This window comes from Leptinotarsa decemlineata, unplaced genomic scaffold (genome assembly GCF_025532065.1).
Source record: "Leptinotarsa decemlineata unplaced genomic scaffold, Ldec_3_MD MMD2_tig00005002_RagTag_RagTag, whole genome shotgun sequence".
In the NCBI taxonomy this organism is placed as follows: domain Eukaryota; kingdom Metazoa; phylum Arthropoda; class Insecta; order Coleoptera; family Chrysomelidae; genus Leptinotarsa; species Leptinotarsa decemlineata.
Window position 1 is genome coordinate 918,969 of NW_027412614.1, and position 22,494 is coordinate 941,462.

The 22,494-nt window shown below is 34.8% G+C and overlaps 1 long non-coding RNA gene across 1 annotated transcript; it reads left to right on the forward strand.

The window, feature by feature from the left end:
* Window positions 1–14,453: 14,453 nt before the first annotated feature.
* LOC141484197 (uncharacterized) lies at window positions 14,454–16,853 on the forward strand. Its single transcript, XR_012466524.1, has 3 exons — window positions 14,454–14,557; window positions 14,621–14,713; window positions 14,769–16,853. It is a non-coding gene; the product is annotated as an uncharacterized lncRNA (long non-coding RNA).
* Window positions 16,854–22,494: the final 5,641 nt, after the last annotated feature.

The following is a 22,494-nucleotide window of genomic DNA, read 5'->3' on the forward strand; positions in this document are numbered from 1 at the left end:
TATTATCTTGTATTATTTTCTGGTTTTTCGATTTGTTTGGTTTTCAGTAGTTAAACATTTTTTTTCTTTAAATCTGTAATACCTGTTGCAGGAAATGGGATAAAGAAATATCTAACATTATTTAGGTACAATGTGTTTTATTATAACACAATTTATTTGTTTTATTTCATAAAAATAAATGATTATACTAAAAACCGCATTGAATTTTGTTTTCGGAATGATATTTCTTCAATACTGTAGTTGTTCTTACTTCTAACAACATATGATTTACGCCCGATGGTATACACATAAGAATAAACTTCACGCACGTTTTCAAGCCCAGCGGTGTTGTCAAATGTCGGGCTTCATAGCGATTTGTTTGAATATAATAATTCAAATGTATAAAACGTATACACGAAAGCGCCCCCTACCGCATTATTTTGCAAACTTTTTGTATGAGTGTATGTATAAGTAGCACGTTGTGAAGCCTTCCTAAAAATTGGTCCAGTTGGGTTGAGAAGTAAGGGGAATCCAATGGTTGTTATATACTCGGGCTTCGTTTCGAAACCCGCAGTCGGGCTCCAAAACGTAGTTGCGGGCTTCTACACGTTCAAAATGTATCTTTTACGGGTCTGTATAAGAGCGTTTATATATATATATATATATATATATATATATATATATATATATATATATATATATATATATATATATATATATAGATATATATATATATATACGTACGAGGCGTACGAGTGCATCTCCTTCAGAAAGTGAAATTCGAGTCGAGTATCGCGCGATAAAATCGATGAGAGAGATTCAATGCGAAGACTGCGAATATAAGAGTTGGGATCAGGAAAATACGACAAATCATCGCTTGGCAGAACACGAAGGGGAAAATACGACTTGGTATTCCTGGCAGCCTCTGCGACTTCCACACTAGCAGCAAAGGAAATTTTTGCAGACACTCAAACGCTTACATATTGTGAACAAACATAAAGATGGAGAATCATCGAATGAAATGACCTCCACAATCAATCGAAATATTAATAACGCCTTTCTGTTCGAAGCCTTTTTATACTTCTGTTAAAATAGCCGCGATAGCATATGTCTATCTTTCAAGGATAGCTCAGCATCAGCGTTGTGCTGATCATTACAATTGTAATGATTTCATTACAATTCACTTCTATCATTACATCATTACGTACATTCCAAAATATAGCTAAAATCATTACATTTCCTGAATCTAATCAAGGTCACGTCTCAGATGACTTCTGCGGTCAGGTCACATCCATTTTGAGAAGAAGTATGCTAAGATTGCTAAAAGACATCTGTTATCTGTTGAGAAATGATAATTGACAGTTGAGTAACACCCAAACTAGAGAGAGAAAGAGATATAACAGACAGTTGACAGTGAAACCTGTCACAAACTGGCATCAGTGTATCAGTGATCAGTGACATCTGACTCTGAACCTGAACTCTGACCACTGTCACTGTCACCACTGACAGTGACAGTGACCACGTGACCACTTGACCAGTCTAGTTACTAGTTTGTCTAGTATTCAAATTCAAATATTCAAAATATTAAAATGGGGGGTTGCTTGTTCCTGTTAAATGATAATCTTAATAGTCAACATGTTTTGAATAACAGATGCTTATTTATATTTATTTTGCATTATTACCCTTTTGAGATTATTTATGTTCCTTTTTTTTAACTGATTTATAGATTTTATTTTAATGTTCTCACTCATGCTAGTTTTATCTTTGATACATGTTTTACGTGAAGTATTTCAGTTTGATTTTGCACGAAAAAATAAATAATTTTTATTTATTATAATATAATGTGTTTTATTTTTTAATGTTCACTCATTTTCAATCTTTTATTTTTGAAAACGGTTAAATATGAAAATTGAGTCATTTAAATATAGGGTTTCTCTACATTACACCAAGTTTATGTTGGCAACATCAACTGTCATTACAATTCATTACATTTTCACAGGTTTGATCATTACAAAATTTTTTCCTGTCAGCACAACCCTGCTCAGCATATCCATTTCAGTTTGCATTGGATTAATGGTGAAAAACATTTTCTTTTTGCAACAGGAAAATGTAAAAAATATGTTAAGACATCGATTAATTGGTAGATTTTTTATTCTAATGTGTTCATCCCAGGATTGGTCTTCGCCGGTTTTGGAAGTATCAGTGACATAATATTTCTATGTTTATAGTATTAAGTTGTTCTACTTGTTTTTTCCAGAATTGTTATAATATACAATAGAGTGCAATTCTCAGTGCAATACAATGTTTCCAGACAAAATAATTTCGTGAAATTACATAACCAAAAGTTTGCAATTTGTAGCCAATTTGAAGAAGTGTGTAGCAGATCTTTTTTATATTGCTCCAGACGGAAATATAACCGGTCTATAAATATTTCATGTATTCATGATTGCCTAGTTCGACCGATGTTAGGAAGCCAACGAAAATTATTTCCTTTACGATGGTACTACGCTTCTACTGCTCTCATCGATAGAGGGTGCCACGTATTCTACTCTTGTGGCAAAATGTTTTTAGGTTCGAATTGTAAAAACTAGTTGAATGTCCGAACATAATTATCTGATTTGAAAGGGTTATATTTTTAGGAGTGATTAATTTTTGGGAAAAAAAGTTTTTGGCTTTCTACTACTCCATCTGATACAAAAAAATGGATGAGAGAATCTTCCAAAGAAAGGAAGGAAGTAATCAATTTGAAAATAAGTAACTCTATACATGGATGTGTAGATCATGCAAAGAAGTAACTTTCAGACACAAACTGAAAGAAAGTCCTCCTGAAACAGCTACTTTCATATAAACATTGAATTACACGAAAGAAAAAAATTCTTTCGAAACAAATTCATTCATTCAAAGTAGAACTCATGTGAATGATATCTGATTCTTATTCCTCAACAAATGTTCGATATACAAACTGAATAGAGAAAAGTATCTTCTGTATAATTCAATGTTCATATAGAAGTATTTGTTTCGAAAGATTTTTTTTCTATCGTGTAATTCAATGTTTATATGAAAGTAGCTGTTTCAGGAGGACTTTCTTTCAGTTTGTGTCTGAAAGTTAATTCTTTGCATGATCTACACATCCATGTATAGAGTTACTTATTTTCAAATTGATTACTTCCTTTCTTTCTTTGGAAGATTCTCTCATCCATTTTTTTGTATCAGATGGAGTAGTAGAAAGCCAAAAACTTTCTTTTCCAATAATTATCTGATTCTAGGAGTGGTTTAGTGCTGATTTCTTATACAGAAACACCACTGGTTATAAACAATCTAAAATTCCTAGCTAACTAGGTGGTTAAATAAACAGACATTGACTAAGGAGATCAGAGGCTTTTATTTCAAGAACCCATAAATCCTCGGAAATCGCGCCGACCCTGAGAATATATTTCCCATCATTTACATCTTGGCTCCCATCTCGAGGCCCGATATTTTTGGTTCCTGGCCAATATGGATTTGGAGAAAACACCACCATATCAGCTCCGGAGCAAAGGATAACATTCAACTCTTCACGACAACCAGCAACAGACATCACAGGCTGGCAGAGAAGGCGCTGGTGGGCTTTCTCAGGGAAACGCTTCAAATGTTGAACAAGGTAACAATTTCCAACTTCCACATGTTATGGCGGAAGGTAATACTGTATTACCTTCGTCACCTCTGCAGCGGGCAGTATATCAGCAGCCCACACTCCATGATGTTGCACCACCAGAAAATGCAGGTACCTGTCTTTCAAACAATCCTGAAATAAACATAAATTCTGTCGATACAAATGGGGTTAACATGGATATGCGCAAAATTGTCAAAACGGAAATGATTGAGGTCCTGCAAAAAATTAATTTTTCTAACACTGTTAATGCTTTTCCTCAATCGGCCAGTCATTCTCGAACAAGATTCCAAAATTCATTTCAAAATCAAATATTTAATATTCCACGTTGGCACGAGATAAGCGATAACATTGTTACTCAAAATAGACAAGGAAATAGCGTGTATAGTTTAGGTACCAGTTCAGGTCAAATTCCTTTTGGTATTAGAAATGATGTTGAACATTTGCAATTGTTACCAACGTTCGCAGATGATGGAAACTCACACCCTGTAGATTTTTTGAATTTTTTAGAATGGTTTATTGATATTAGTAACGTCAATAAAAAAATTTTTTTTGTACATTCATACTTTGTTTGAGAAATCAGCCAAATCGTGGGCTGATGCTTTTATACAAAAGTTTTATTCGTATTCAAATTTTAAAAAAGCTTTTCTTGAGCAGTTTTGGGGTCCTACTAGGCAACATAGACTGAAATTCAGTCTCGAAACCGGAAAATATTATGAAGGGGATGGATCTTTTGTATTATTTTTCAACAAGTGTGTAGCAAAATATTTAATACCTCTTTATCCTCAAGAACAACTTATTATAGTCTATTTCAAAAGAGTGTAGAGTAATAAATCATGAAGTGTCATAAAATTTGCCTGAATTTCGTTGTCGTCCATGGGCGTAGGCAAATCTTAGGATTATTAAACTTAATAATTAAAGTAAATTAAAAATTACAGACAGATAATAATAAAAGGCCATTTTTGGGAAGTAATTTGGTCTAAAACTAAGTACCTACATGTATTTAGGTAAGTAAAATTTCTTAAAAAAAGATTAAGATTAATTTTAGTGGTTCTTGTAAACTTATTTAATATGCAATTTGGGTTCATATACTTGAGCATGATTTCTCAAAAAAGGGTTAACACTTAGTTCCGAGGTGCCATGTCATTATAATAATCCCTTTTTGACCCTGCCCACCAATCATGCAATACCTATTAAACCCAGGTAATTAAGAAAAATGGTTTAAATATATTGTAATGGTGTCTTAAACATTCGAGTTATAATAGTAATTGTTACTACACCAATTAAACGTACAGTGATATTGTGATATAGAAATAGTGAAAAAGTTATAAAATGGGGACATTTACTCCAAAGAAAAGAAGTGTAAAAAATTCTCCGCTATCTGTTTGCGAAAAAGTTATAATTTTAAATGTATATGATTGCATAAAACACGATCACCCTAGTTTGTCTGTGCAAGAAAGTGTTGAGCGATGTGCCCGAATGACTGGAATTGGACAGTCCACGATTTTTAAATTATTGCGAGAAAGAAAGATATCAGGCCAGGTAAGTCCATGCAAGAGAAAATCAGGAAGACCAATAAAAATCTTAGATGAAGACACCAAATGTGACATTCGAAGAAAAGTTCATTCGTTTTATTTTAAAAAGGAAATACCCACTCTTGAAAAAATATTTATCGAGATAAGCCAAGATAACGATATTCCTTTGATATCCAGAAAACTTTTATGGAAAACTTTAAAAAGTATGAATTTTGCCTGGGAAAAGCACAATCGAAAGGCACTATTACTGGAAAGTGATGAAATTGTTTGCTGGAGACGAAAATATTTGACAACTATAAAGCAGTATCGCAGAGAGCAAAAGAAAATTTTTTATCTTGATGAGACGTGGATAAACGAAGGTTATATAGTCAAAAAAATGTGGCAAGATAAAAATATAACAAGTTCTCGCCAAGCTTTCATAGAAGGCCTTTCGACGGGTATTAAAGTGCCTTCGGGAAAAGGGAAGAGGCTTATAATTGCTCACATTGGAAGCGAAGACGGATTTTTAAAAGAAGGTTTGTTAAGCTTTGAGTCGTGCCGGACGGGAGATTATCATGAGGACATGAATTCGGATGTCTTCGAAGACTACTTCGGGGAAATGTTAAAATTTCTTTCAGCTGATTCGGTCGTGGTTATGGATAATGCAAGCTACCATTCAAGGCGCTTAGAGAAGGTACCAACTTCAGCTTGGAGAAAGCAAGAAATTATTAACTGGCTGTCAAATAAAGGTATTCAGTTTGAGACGAATTCAGTAAAGAAGAAACTACTAGCCATAGTAAAACAACATAAATCTCGCTTCATGAAATATGCCGTAGAAGATGTAGCAGAAAAGTATAAAGTAACTGTGCTGCGCCTACCGCCATATCATTGCGAATTAAATCCTATAGAACTTATATGGGCACAAGTTAAAGGATATGTTGCAAGGCACAATACCACATTTAAAATGAAAGATGTCAAGGTATTGTTTGATCAAGCCATTATGGAAATCACATCAGAAAACTGGCAAAAAGCAATCCAGCATGTTTTAAAAGAGGAAGATAAAATGTGGGAACTGGACAACTTGGTCGATCAGGTGGTTGACCCTATAATTATAACACCAGGGGATGATGACAGTTCTTCGGATGAAGACTATACTGATGTAGAATAATTTAATTGAATTGTAAATATACTGTAGCGGGATAAGCAATCTGGACAGAGACCAGTGTATCAGTGACAGTGACACTTTTGCTTAGGTTAGGGTTTAGAATTAAGGGTAGTCTGAATAATTATTTTCTCGGAAGGTTCTCGAAAATTGTACCTAGTAATCTCTAGAACATTCAATTAGGGTATAAATAGAGTGTTGTTAAACGTTAAGGGAAGTTCACAGTTTTAGTATTGTTCAAGTGTCAAATTGTAATAACGTATCCAGTAAAGTTCTTGTCGTTTTTGTGAATAAATTGATTTAAAGTCCCCACAAGTGTTTCAATACGTAAAGTTCGTTCGTGTGTGTTTGTGAGTATTTCCCGATTTCGGTTCGTATATATTTTATTGTTACATTTTATATTTTTTTAATAACACTGTTCTGCTGTATTAAATTTTTATTTCCTTTAATATAATTTTTATGAATGCATATTCTTTTGGCAATTATCCCACTAGCGCGCCTCTGGCTCAGTATTTATCCGTCGATAACAATGGACAAATCCCTTAAAACAGGGTGATACCTACCTGCTCTTTATGAAACGACATAATTTTGCAATGCGGACTAGGGAAGTGACAGAATTTATTGACGGATCACCCTGTAGCGCTTTTGAATACTTAATGAGATTTTATTACTCTACACTCTTTTGAAATAGACTATAGTACTTTGGCTCGACACTTTCCCCCGAATATTGCTGCCACTTTGGTGGGTTATATAGATATAATATTGAATGAAGATCCACACCACCCTGCAGTTGAAATTCTACTGAAGAAGAAACAATTCCATAAATTGACCTTTAAACACAATGTATACCGTAACTTTTCCAAAGCAAACTACGATGCTCTGAACATTGAACTCAGTGGAAAGGACTGGACTGGAGTATTTTTTGGAAAGGACGTTGAAACGTGTCTAAATGAGTTCTACTCGACAATCTATGATCTTATTGACAAACATGTCCCCGTAACAAGAACAAAAACTGGGTTTCCCATATATTTCAAACGTGAAACTATTCAAATCATATTGAAAAAAAACCGAGTGCACAAAAAATTTCAAATATACAAAAACCAAATCGACTATCTGGAATTCAAAAACCTGCGAGCGCGTTCTAAGGAACTCATTCGACGTGATTTTCTAAACTATTCTAAAAAGATGGAAGATGAAATCAATAGGAACTCGAAAATGTTTTGGAAATTCATAAAAAATTTGAAAAAAAATACAAATTGTATCCCAAACTCGTTATATCTTGACAATGAAACTGCAGATACCGGGGACACAATTTGTAACCTTTCGCTAAAAATTTCAAAAACAACTTCGTCCAACCTATTGACATAATATTTGATCCAACTTTCCTCATCTCCCCAGGCGAATCCGTCGAAATAAATGAATATATCTTACTGACAGCTATTAACTCGTTAGATATAAAAAAATTTGGAGGTCCTAATGATATACCCGTTTCCTTTGTTAAGCAGTGCAAGAACAACCTTATCTCGCCTCTACTATATAGGGTAATTCGAGGAGAGATGGGCAGTGAGGTGAGATGGACACAATATCCTCAAGCGGTTATTTAAAGAACTATTAACATTTCGTCCGCTGCTAGTTGGAGGAGCAGGCGCGGCCATTGTTGTAGAGTCGTTATATAAGTCGTTGTGTCTATATTTTTATATTATTTACAAAACACTGTCAAGATAAGGTCTCAAAATTTTTCGCTTAATTTTTAAAGATGTGTTACTTTTTCGTTTTTACTGTTTTTTGAATAATTATGCTTTGGCATAACTAGGATGGGGCTGGATAATAATGTTAAATGAACTGGAGTCGCTTAACGAACATGTAAACCGTATGGCCGAGGTGCCCATCTCTCCTCAACAAAAAGGAGAGATGGGCATTAAAGGCACAAGGATAGTTGGGCAGGTACCCATCTATCCTTGATAACTGAGTTAGATTATATTCTGATATTTTTCTATTAGATGCCAACTGTGTATGTTCGGAAGGGAAACACACAAGCTTCCTGGACCGAGGAATCTCTGCAGGAGGCCATTGCCAAAGTAAGAGACGGGCAGAAGGTGCTTGCTATTGCAAAATTATATAGCATCCCCAGAACTACATTACAAAACAGACTTGAAAGTGGAATAAAATCAAAAGGTTCATTAGGGCCGCCTAGTCAACTAGGCGCAGAAGTGGTAACAAAAACTGTCAACTATATCAAAAAATTACAAGCGAGAGGGTTCGCACCAGACCGAAGGGCTGTGCGTGAAACGGCCTTCAGGATTGCGCAGGCACTTCAAATTAAAACTTCCTTCAGTGAAGATACTGGTCTTGCAGGTTTTCCCTGGTTTAATTCGTTTATGCGCAGAAACCCAAGTTTAAGAATAAGGCAGACGGAGGGCGAGCTAAGAGATAAGGCTCTAAAAAAAGAAATGAGACAGAAGGAAGTTGAAGAAAGAAAAAGAAAGAGAGCTTTTAACAAAGGAATTAAACAAAAGGAAGTTGAAGAAAAAGAGAGGGATAGAGCTTTGAAGAGAGAAATTAAGGAAAAGCAAGCGATGGAGAAAGGAAATAAAGAGAAGAAAAGGAGAAGAAAACTTTCTTATCAGTACGACGAGTCTGAATGTGATGAGGCCATTTCCTTACATGACGACGGTACTGACGAATGGGAAGAAGAAGTTGAGGAAGTTAAAGAAGATGAGCCAAAAGAGTTGCAAGAGGGCACGTTTGTGGTAGTGAGAGTTTCTGGAAAAATGGCCTACCGCTTTTTCGTTGCCAAAATAATTTGTAAAAGTTCAGAAGGCTTGGAAGTCAAATTTTATAAAAGAGTAGAGATGTTAATGAAATTTAAGGAAACCGACGAGACGAATTATGCAGATGAAGAGGACGTTGTCATAGTGCTGTCAAATCCGATCGAGGCCAGCTCAGCAAGATATCAGAACATGATAGGTTTTAGTAACGATTTATCTGAATTTTCTATGTTCTTGGGTAACTTGTTTCTTTTAATAAAACAGCCTAGCACATTTAGGCCTCATTTTGAATTGTTCTTTGGTTAATTCTCTTTCATTATACCTATACCTGATACATACATTGCCTTTCGATATTTTGCCTATTGGAAAACTAGAGGAATACAATTCAATTGAATTAGTTAGAAATTGTGATTTCCAGCGAAACAATCACAAAAAATTGTCGCTTAATGTAACTTAAAGCTATGCCCATCTCTCCTTACCGGTAAATTTGTTGGTGCCCAACTCTCCTCGCAAGGTGAGGAGAGATGGACAAAGACAAGGGTGAGAATTTTTCCTAATAGATCCCAAATGAATCTATTTCGACGTAAATGTTGTACTACATTGTGTGTTATAATCTCTATACTAACATATTTCAACAGAGGTTAGCAAATAGTCTGCATACTAACGGTGACACCATTCGTTTTTCAAAACTGTGCCCATCTCTCCTCGAATTACCCTATTTTCAATAAATCATTGCAGAGTGGAAATTTTCCTGCCAAATGGAAAATTTCGCATATCACACCAATCTACAAGAGCGGCGACAGACACAATGTAAAGAATTATAGGCCGATCAGTAAATTATGTGTACTTGGCAAACTTTTTGAAAAATAATATATAATAACATCCTTGATACGGTCAAGGACATCATAATCAGTGAACATCATGGTTTTTTCCCCCATAGGTCGATAGAAACTAATTAAATGGGATTCACTGATTTTTTGTTAAACTCGATGGATAAACAGGTTCAGGTTGATGTTGTATACACCGACTTCAGTAAAGCCTTTGATAAGATTACTCACAAAACTTTATTAAAGTGACTTGCTGAAGTCGGTGTGAATGACTTTTTATTGAGATGGATATGGCCCTATTTGAATAACAGATCACAAATGGTGGCCATAAATGGATTCACGTCACTCCCCTTCACGGTATTCTCTGGAGTTCCTCAAGGCAGCCGTTTGAGTTATTTATTCTTGATTATATACATCAACGAAATCTCCAGTTGCTCTATATTGCTCTATATGCCGATGACTTGAAAATCTATCACACAGTAAAGGATTCATATGACAGCGGAGGAATTCAGGGACGGAGAAATTCAGGGAAATCACGAACTGAAATCAGTTTCAGAAGTTAAAGACTTGGGAATAATTATGGACTCGAAGTTGTCATTTGATTCACATATAGAAAAAACCTTCATTAAATGTAATAGTATCATTGGATTCCTCAAAAGAAACTGTCAAAATTTCAGAACGGCAAAACCTCTCCTCAATTTATATTATGCATATATACATAGTAGGCTCTGTTTCGCATCCTCAGTACCACATAAACATAGATCGTATCGCTACACAAGTCACAAATTAAATTTTCCAATTACGAATGGCGATTACAGTCCCATTATGCGCCAATACAATATTATGCCTATGAAGGATAGAAGAACTGTTACGGATCTTATTATGATTTTCAAGTTGATGAAAGGATTAGTCCACTGCCCAGAGCTTTATTACAAAATTGAGTTCAATGTTCAGGGTAGAACGTTGAGACGTACAGAATTCTTCAAGTTAACTTGCACAAGGACAAATGCTGCTCAAAATTCACCACTTTATAGAATGCTTAAAACCTTTAACGAAATTTGCAATGATATTCAGTATTTTGAAATCTCTTTAGACTGTTTCAAACGCAGGATGAAAAAAATGTCATTGATAAGTTGTGATCGTTTCTATATTCTCTGTCACTCTTATAAGAATTATGTTATTCTTCGATTGTCAAATTTAATTTACAAAAAAATTTAAATTTATATTCTTTTTTTCTCAAAGCCCACTTGAACTAAAATTATGAAGTGGATTCTCTATTGGATTTGTTAATCTGTTTGTAACCCTTATATTGGTAAATAAATGAATAACTTCTCTATGTTCAATAAAAAAAATGGCATATGCGTCTAGCGCATATGATATTAGCGCGTCTTGCGCACTTTGCAGCGCACAATCGCCCATTTCTTTTCGGACGAAAATTCCGATAAATCACTGATCAAAGACCCCTCACCTGGCTTTTTTCAATAAAAGACTCTGGTAGTAGGCTGACACGCTGGCGACTAAAACTCGCAGTGTATGATTATCAGATAGAATACAAACCTGGCAAAAACAACAAAAATACAGATGCACTATCCCGAATCAAAGTCAACTACATCAAAGAATGCGCAAATTTCCAACATAAAATTTCAATACACGCATCTAACGAGAATAAAACCAAAGTAAAAGCAGACCTCAAAATAAATGATAACCCTAACGAAAACAAACCGAAAAAAAAAAATAACCCTGAAAGAATCGACGACCTCGAAAACAAATTACTCGTAGAAACCATTCAAGAAGAATTCAATACATTTGTCAATCTATATAAATCAAAATCTCTAATCTGTTATTCTAAAATAGAGTTCGATAATTCCCAACTCCTTGATAAACACAATAAACACATTATTAGTTTCTTTTGGCAAAACAAACCAGAACCATTACACTATGAAATCATCGAAGACCTTTTCGAAGAACACCTAGAGTTTTATAATAACAGAATCAACATACTTTCTAGCAAATCAGTCAAAGATCGTGAATACTACACCATACCCCTTCCTTTTGATCCTGAATCTGCCATAGAATACATTTATTAAATTATTTATAAATCCCAAAATGGAATTCGATCTTAGAAAAACGTTTTCATTTGAAAACAACTAAGAACTACCCATATTAGAAATATTTTCATTCATTTTTGCCGACGAAGAAATCAAATTAAAACTGTCAAAACCTAACGACCCCGATCAAATTCCCATAATCATTGATCAATGTCATTCAGAAAAAACAAATGTACACCGTGGCATTAATAAAACCATCATTATAGTGAAACAGAAAAACAACTGACAAGATGTCGAAAATTTCGTGAAAAAATGCGAAATTTTCAAAAATTCAAAATTTGACAAAAATTCTTGCCGCACCTCTCGTCGTAACCGACACACCAAAAACCCATTTCGAACGCATCAATGTAGACATTTTCGAAATCCCCGCAAAACACTACGCTTTGACAATAAGACATGAATTGACTAAATTCACACAAGCATACGCCATAGAGGACAAATTCTCGAAATCAGTCGGGAGTACCCTTCTTCTTTACTTTCAACACTATAGTACACCACTTAGGATACATTGCGACTACGGTCGAGAATTCACAAGTCAACTCACGAAAGACTTATGTTTTCTGTACGACATCAAACTCACATATTCAAGTGTAAATCATTCACAATCGAACGGATCAATCGAAAGATTCCACGCAACATTTGCTAACATGATTCGCGCCCATGAAGCCAAAAATCCCTATGAACACCCCTTGAACGTTTAACCAAACGTAGTTATTTGTTATAATAATACAAGAAACAAAACAACGGGTTTCACACCGTATGAATTAATATTCGGACACACAGCTAGTCGATCCCCAACACTCAACAACCAAAAAGACTTAATCACAAAATATGTTAGAGATCTTAACAACCCTATGACATATTTCTATAAATGAGCCAGAGAAAAAACCGAAAGACAAAAAGGAAAGTCCAAAATCAAATTTGATAGAACAGTTTCCTAAAACGTCCCTATATATAAAGTAGGAGACAAGGTTTACGTGAAAGACTCACAAATTTCAAATGAACTCGAAAATAAGTTCAAGGACCATTTGAAATATAAGAAATCTATCCCAACTCTGCGATGTTAGTAAATTAGAAAACGCGAAATAAAACTAAAGTGAATTTTGACCGTCTGAAACCTTTTCATGAATAATAATAATAATAAATTGAGGGATGTAGCCGTTACTACGTGGTAGGAAATCATGATGAAGAAAAGAGAATTGAACCTTTCTATGTTTTTTACCACTTTTATTTGTAAGTAACGTTACTGCAGTTTTGTTCTATAAGGACATTTTCAAACTTATACATTGAACAATAAGTACATATGACGAAACTGCAGTAACGTTAGTTACAAATAAAAGTGCTGAAAATATAGAAAGAATAATAATAATCTTTTTCAAGACACTCCTGCTGTCATCAACAGCCAGTGCCTAATACAACTTAGATTCAATCAATAACTCGATCGGAATTTTCTTTCATCAAAAACGGACCCTTTTGATCTACAAAAACTCATCATCCATCAATGACGCTCTATACAACCATCTCCATCTCTATACAACCAACTAGAAAACCTCATTCATTTTCTCGACAGAGACGAGCCTAGAATACTAGCTTTCAAAGCTCAAATAAAAACAATACAATACAAAAAGTTCCTACACCATTTATTGGTGTAGGAACTTTTTGGAACGCAATAACCGGAAACCTTGATGGAAAATCCGATCCGATGGAAAATATTTCACGGATTGTATTTCATCAGTTCGGACTTCCATTGTCTAATACAGTGGTTCTCAAACTGTAGAACGCGTACCCCTTTGGGGTACGCGAAAGTTTTTAGGGAGTACGCGGGACCAACAAAATAAAACAAACTCCGAAATTTAAATAGAGGGAAAAACTCCAAAATCCAAGGTAAGTTAATACAATTTGTGAATTTCAGTTATAACGGTACCGTACCTAAGTGTCGACATGCCGTCGACATGAGTGAGCGTGGATGCAATTGAACCAAGCAGATAGTCGGATGCGCGCACACAGGGAGACAGATGACAAATCAAGTCTAGTCATCAGTTTGGCGTGTGTGCCACGACCAGTGTTGCCAATGAGGGGATAATTGTCCGATTTGCGGATAATTTCGAGTACTTGGGGATCCTGAAATTTTGCGGATAATTTTCGGACATTTTCGCAGTCGCGGAACTAATCCTGAACGCATTCAGAGCAACTTCACATGCGCGCATGCGCTCTTTAAAATTTGTCTAGCGCGCCGAGGAGCACCGTGAAAATTACTAAATGTTCTGTGTTTTGACTGTTTTGTGATCTAACCTAACTCATCTCACTCCAACTAGTCCAACTGTCAACTGTCGATCTGTAAAATAAATACCGGAAAGGCGGGAAAATATGTTGTCTGCTTTAAATAAATTGAAGTAAGTTAATTTATTGTGAATTTTGGATTAATCTTAATAACATCGAACTTCTAGTTCCTTATAGATTGAATTGTTTCAAAGGAGCTCGTTATAGGTGAATATCACTGAAACTGTGTTTGATTGAAGTCAAAATATAATGGATAGGTGGCTGCATAAGGTAGCTTTTACTTTGCAAATTAATTTTAAAAATATCCAGCCTTTTTGTTTTTGCATATTTCAGTCTGATTCGAAGAAATATAATGATCTAGACCAAATACAAACAATCACTTCTCAAGAAGATCCTGATGGTGATGGTAATAGACAAGAGATGAATGTAAGAAGGTAAAGGCTATAAAAAGTTTTAAACGTATTAAACTGAAATGTTTTAGACTAAGAACAAGAACACATCATCTGCATCATCATCTTACGACTCCGATTCAGAACAAAGTTCAACCCAACGACCGACACGAAAGGTGTTGAAGCGAACCCGAAAAGATACATTTACATCTTCGAAATTGAGAAAATATAAGTTTTGTACCAACTGGCTGGAATTACCCGAAATGAAAACTTGGCTGTCTAAATCTAAATCAAGTGCAGATCCAAATGGACATGAAATGGCTTTTTGCAAAGTGTGTAAATGTGACATTTTGGCACATAAGAGTGTTTTGAAAAAACATGCATTCAGTGAAAAACATAAAACGAACTTGAAACAAGTGAGTAACAACACAAAGCTCACTGACATTTTCAAAAATAATTCCTTGGAAACAAATATTAGAAATGCAGAAATAAAGCTGTGTGGGCTTTTAACTACAAACAATTTGCCTTTTCTTTTAATGGACATATTATCTCCTCTACTTACCAATATATTTCCAGATTCACAAATTGCTAGACATTTGTCCATTAAAAGAACAAAGGCAACAGCTGTAGTTTACGAATGTGGTAATATTTTTTTAAATAACTTATACAAGAAGCTACAGGAACCTGGCTGTTTTTTTTCACTAATATTAGATGAAACAACTGATATATCTGCTAAAAAGCAGTGTGCATATTCTATTATATATTTTGATGAAGAAAAATATAGAATAGTAAATAGATTTTTTGATATCACTGAAATGGAAGGAAGTACGGCAGATGATATATTCACTTCTTTAATACTAACACTTCAATCAAAAAATATTCCATTTTCAAATTTAGTGGGTTTTGCATCTGATACTCCTAATGTAATGGTAGGACAATACCACTCAGTTTTCTCATTGATAAAAGATGTGAATCCTAATATTGTGTGTGTGAAATGTTCCTGTCATATGGTGCACCTGGCTGCTTCAAAAGCTTGCTTGAAATTACCGCGATCTGTAGAAGATCTTCTTCGCAACTTGGGCAGTCATTTCAATAGGAGTTCAGCAAGGCAGCAAAAATTCAAAGAATTTCAAATATTTTTTCGAACAGAAATTCATAAGATTCTTTCTCCAGCGGTGACACGTTGGTTATCGTTGAAGGCATGCGTCGATCGTGTTCTCGAACAGTATGAACCTTTGAAAGCCTATCTAAGAGAAACAGTCTTTGAAGACCCTTCTATCACTACTGAAAACATGTTGTCTACGATGGACAATGAATTTACCAAGCTTTACTTAGAATTCATGTCCTACAGTTTGGATCTGTTAACTAGTTTTAATTTATTATTCCAATCTGAGAAGCCCCTTCTTCACAAAGTGAAACCAGAAACAGAAAAAATATTGAAAACTTTGTGTAGTAATTATATGGAAATATCTTCCTTCAAAAAACAAAATATTTTCACTATGAATCATAGAAATTCAAGAAATTTTGTACCTTTAAATAATATTTATTTAGGAATTCAAGCAAGTCAAAGTTTAGAAACCATGAAACAGAACCCTGATGTGAAGGAGAAAGATTTAGAAAAATGTTTGACAACTATATTAGAATTTTACATTGAACTGGTTTCTAACATAAAGGAGCGCTTTCGTTTTGATGATCTAATTTATGATATTCTTACAGTAGTGGAGCCTTTGAATGCCCAATCGTTCAGTACCAAATCTTTAAAGCATGTGTTAGATAGATTTCCTTCTTTAAATGAATATGTAGATATTCAAACTCTTGATAATGAATGGAGACAGCATGCTCTTTTAGATTATCAAGCATTAAATTTGTCTGTTAGCAGTGCTGATCAGTATTGGAAAACAATTTTCAATTTAAAAAACAGTGCTGATATGCCGATCTTTCCGAATTTAAAAAAAGTTATGTCCATGTTACTCATACTGCCATTTTCCAATGCATCGGTTGAAAGAATTTTTAGTGATTTATTCAATATTAAAACTGACAAGAGAAATCTTTTGAATACGTCTAATTTGAAGGCTATTCTTGCATCAAAGGAAGGCATCGAAACTAGCGGAGGCTGTGTTAATTTTGTACCTGATAAGGATATGCTTAATGCCAAAATATGGCAGAAAAAATGAAAACATTTTTTGTAATTATATTAACTGCAATACCTATTTTATATTTCTCTTATTTTTATGTTACATTTTGTCCGTAAAGTTTATAATATTAACTATTACATATTTTAAGTTGAAGATTGACAAAAAAGTTTTTGTTTTGTCCTGTTGTAAGTAAATTTGTTACTATCTGCGTTAAAATGTATCTATTTTGAGTTTAAGACTGGCTGAATTTTTGTTTTTATTTCTTAGTTAAGAATTATGTTTTTGTTTGCTAAAACCAAAGTGATATTAAAACATTTATTTCAAGTTGAAACTTATAAAGAAGTTTTTATTTACGTATTTCGTACACTTTTATTTACATGAATATACGGTTCTTTCGATTGCATCGAAGTGTACTAAGTGTAGCACTTTCCTACACGTGGTGTAAATTACACTCGATTGTGGTATTCGTATGCTGATTGGATTCAACGATTATGCACTAGAAAGGATGGTCCATTTTTCTATGATGGCACTAGAAAAGCATTGAACGGAAAGTCAAATTATTCACCAAATACAGGCACGACAAAAAATTTCACCAACAGGAAGAAAAACCGCTGTCAAAAAGTATAGACAGGCCTGGTGACAGGTTACAGTGGTGTCGTCAAATGATCGCTAAATTTGTCCAATATACCATGAGCCATACTTTGTTGTATCTGCACTAATCTGCAGTTGATTCAAAATCTGGTGTGAATTACACTACACCTCACCACAGAATTCCTCAGGTTACCACACTACACCTTGAAGCAATCAAAAGAACCTATAGATAGGCACAATTTTCGAAATTGGCGCGTTTTATTTGGGAAAAGTTGAAGGGGATATTTGCGGATAATGTCATTCTACTAGGGGGAGAATTGCGGATAATTTCATGATACTAGTGGGATAATTTTTATATTTGACATTGGTAACACTGGCCACGACAATGTGCATGCGACTGTCTGCTTGGTATAATACCATCATTTTACGCAGTGTCACTGTAATTATATTGGTTATCTGTTATTACAAACTCGCTCACAGTGTTGTGAAAACTGAGTAAGGTATTGAAGTGAAGTAAACATTAACAATGAATAAATGGCTCATGAAGTTCTGAATCAAAATATTGGACCATCAACTTCACAAAACGTAAGTAGACTTGAGCATCTTGATACTAATGAGCAACCCAAGGAAAAAATTCAAAAACCAGAAAAACTGGCAAATAACTCTAAAACTAAAAAAAGAAAATATGATGAGTCGTATTTGAAATTAGGTTTTACTTGGACTGGAAGCCCAGACGAGCCTAATCCGCAGTGTGTTGTTTGTTCTGAAATTTTATCAAAAAACTCTATGAAACCTTCTCTTTTAAAACGCCACTTTGATCGCAAAGCCTGGGAAAAACCATACTATTGGCGAAAACCTAATTTCCCCTGCTGCAGAAGAAATCGTTTCTTGCATGTTTGGAGAAAAAGAGACAAAAAAAATTAAAACTATTCCATTATCAAATGAAACAGTTTCAAGGAGAATCAATGATATGGCGTATGATACAAAAGAACAACTTGTTCGAGCAATTCGAAGTAGCCCTTGCTTTGGAATACAACTCGATGAGTCCACAGATGTTGCTGGCCTAGCCCAAGTGATCGTTCTTGTTCGTGGAATATTTGAAGATGAAGTATTTGAAGATATTTTATTTTGTGAGCCACTTAAAACATCTACAACAGGTAGAGATATTTTCAGTTTATCAGATTCTTTTTTTTTCTGAAAACCAGCTCGAGTGGAAAAACTGTGTGTCACTGTGTTTGGATGGTGCAAAAGCTATGAGCGGTCACATCACAGGGCTGGTAGGCCATATTAAAACGGTTTCAACCGACTGTAAGTTCACTCATTGTGTCCTTCACCTAGAGGCTTTGGCGGCTAAGCACCTCCCTGAGGAACTTCAAGAGGTCCTTGATCAGAGTATAAAAGTTGTGAGTTTCATCAAAACTAGGCCACAAAAATTTCGCTACTTTTCGCTACCCCAGGATATGGGGAGCCTACATGAGAACTTGTTGCTTCATCCTGAAGTATGATGGTTTTCACGGGGAAATGTTTTGTCTCGTGTGTTTGAACTCCACAAAGAATTACATATTTTTTATCGAACACAAATTGCATTTGTTATCAGTACATACTGAATTTGATTGGCTTTTGAAGCTGGTATATTTTCGAAAAACTCAACATCTGGAATTTGTTCATACAGGGCAGTATTTTTGATTTTTTTTTATGTAGCAAAGAAAACTGATGCAATGGTAAAAACAACTGTGAGCCTTTTGAAAGATTGCACAAATTTTTGCAAGATAATGAGACAAACCTATCCGATTTTACTAAACTCAAGACTCAAATGGGCCAGTACTTAAATGCACTGCAGATGCGGATAAGAGAGTACTTTCCACCTTTGGAGAAACAGTATGACTGGATACGTGACCCCTTTGTTGTTGATGCTACGGACACTAACCTGACTATTGTTGAAAAGGAGCAGCTCATTGAAGTTCCGTGTGATCCCACATTGAAAAATAAATATTTGAGTTCTGGTAATACATTGTTGAATTTCTGGATCGGTGTTGGAATGAAACACAAAGAACTGTCTAGCACTGCTGTTGAATTTCTTGTTGGGTTTTCCACCACTTATTTATGTGAAAGAGGTTTTTCAAGTTCAACATATCTTAAGAGTAAATATAGAAACAAAGTAAATGTTGAAGATGATTTAAGATTATACCAAGTTGGAACCTAATATTGATGAACTGTGCAAACAGAAACAAGCTCACCCTTCTCACTAATTTCTTTTAAAGTAAGAGCTTTTTGTTTTTTAAGGTTTGTGTGTTTTTAATGTAATAAAATATATGTAATAAAATAATGTAATAATGGAATGAAATGTATGGAAGCAATATATCTTTGTTTTCATTTGAACATGACAATTAATTGAGTTACACGTGTTAAAACTATACAAAATAAAAGGCTGACAACTCGGATCATTCTCCGACATATAGGTATTTTAGTTATTTTACTTACTGTGAAGGGGTACCCGAATTTTTTTGTAAAAACGGGAACGGTGTCTAAAAAAGTTTGACAACCCCTGGTCTAATATTATATAAATTGATTTTAAATCCCTGAAAAAAATTGAAAGATTCCGAAAATAACAGTTTTATTAAACAAAAAACTGAAATAACAAAGAAATAACATGCAAGCAACCACCAAAAAATAAATAAAAAATTGAAATATTAACAAATGCTGAAAATTTAAAAAAAATAAAAAATATTATTAACAAAAAATTAAAAATAATAATTGAAAGATTCCAAACCAAGTTACGTCACGACGTTTCGATTGTTCGGGTGAGATCGTCTTCGGGTGATAACTGGACTTATTCCTCCGAGATCCGACTATTTATAGGTCATTCGAGTGATTTCACCTATTCCCTCTTCCCTCTTTTTTCCGCTTCATTGGTTTTAACGGGAGATGACCGTTTGGCGGGAGTTGATGCTGGACTAACCCTGCACATAAGCCGTAATGAAAATACATTTGCATATTTATTTTTAATAATACAATTTGTGTATTACAACAATTGAATGTCAAAGAATTTGGAAAAATTTACGAGACAAATATGCTCGTGAAAAAAGAGTGATTCCTTCTGGTGCAGAAGCACCATCAGAACCTCAGTGGGAATATTTCCATGCTTTTCGATTTCTTGAGATGACAAGAGTTGAAATATTGGTGATGATTTTATAAATTGTAGATGTGATATTTTTATGAATTGTAGAACACATTCAGGACTGCAAAAGTATCAGAGATGTGGAGGTTGATATCCCAAATGACTGCCAAGACTGAAGAGATTTTTATACATATTTCAGCAGAACAGGCTGATGTTCATCAGGAGGATCACAGAGGTGAGATTTTTCATTTTTAAAATCGGATTAAATATGGATTTTCAGAAAAAGATTCAGAACCAGAGGCAACGAACCCAGACGAATGTGAAAATTTTGCACTAAAGACTGATTGGGCCCGTAAAAGACGAAGAGCAATAAAATCAAGTAACTTTTTATACAATGTGCAATCTTTATCATTAATTCAATTATTGCAGGTGAAAGACAAACTATAAAACAAACATCGGAAGTGGCTAATATACTTAAATGTGCCGAAAATATAGTAGCTGCCATCCAATAAAAAACGGATGGCACACCAAACGATTTATTTGGGGCCTATGTTACTTCATCCCTAAATCAGATGACAACAGATGTTGCATCTGAAAAAAGACGACAAATACGCAACATTCTTGAAAGACAAGAGTGAATGACGTATGTCATCACTTTGTGAACCATAGGCACCTATATCAACCATTGTAAATGAATACATAGCATCACAGGTTGCCAGGAGTAGGGGAAAGTCGGGAGGAGAATTATCGACAAGAAAATAATTTGAGATCTGTTTCAGATGAAAAAGAAAAACAACAAATCCGACAAGCAGCTGGTGAATCACTAGATGATTCAGATGAAAATGATTTGGAGAGATCTGTTTCAGATAAAAAAAACTATAAGATTCGACAATTAGATATGGAACTATTAGATGATTCAGCGGATGAAGAGCTGCCTCTTGCACATTTCGTAAACACAGTTGTTAATTATTCTTCTCTTCCTTCACTACAACAAGAAGTAGTCTTGAGCACTTACAAAACGCCAAATGAAAGTGAACCTTCCTGCACAACCGCAACATTGGTCATATCCAAAGTTAAGAAGACAATTTTTCAAAAAAATTCTAGTTCAAGCCGAATCTAAACCGAAACCTTAACTTCATCCGAAATGTTTGACGCTACTCCCGGTCCAAGTGCAATCCGGACAACGAGACGAGAAAAAAGTTGTGTCACGCTTGGACATACGGCCTTTCCCAAAATATGAACGACCAGATAACAGAGAAGGTAGAAAAATTACTGCCAGTATTATCACTAGCACGCCTATGAAAAGACAGTTGAAGGAGAAGTTAGAAAATGAAAGGCAGAATATTGGTGAACCTGTAGACGATGAAGACTGTCACTAAAAGATACGTTGACGATCACATTAAAGCAGCCAAGGAATCAACCTTGAACTATTTCCAAGAATTCATACGATACGTCAAAAAAAACATTGATTCAAAAAATACGAACTGCGAATCATCATTGACAAAAATGCACTGATCACTTCAGCATTGGCTGATCGATTGAGTAATGTGGAGAAGCAAATTGGTGTTATAACCGATTTGGTTGATACTTTTACTGAACAAGTTATTGAAGTTGAACAGTCAGTCGTTAAACCTGCACGTGAACAGTAGCGAACTGAATCCTCAACTTCATCACTTCGAAGAAACCATATAGCAGTAATATGAGTGATGCAAAATGGCAGATTGTGAAGGAAATACATAAGCCGGCGCGTCGAAATTTTCCCCGTCGAAAGACAATAACTTGTGGCAGATGGATCTGATGGAAATGTAACCATATGCTAAAGAAAATGACGGTCATATACATCCTCATAGTAATCAACTGTTATTCGAAGTATGTATGGTCAAGACCATTGAGAAATAAAACTGCTGATTCAGTTACTGCAGCTATGGCGAGTGTGTTGAAAGATGCGAAGCATGTCCCAAGGAACTTACAATC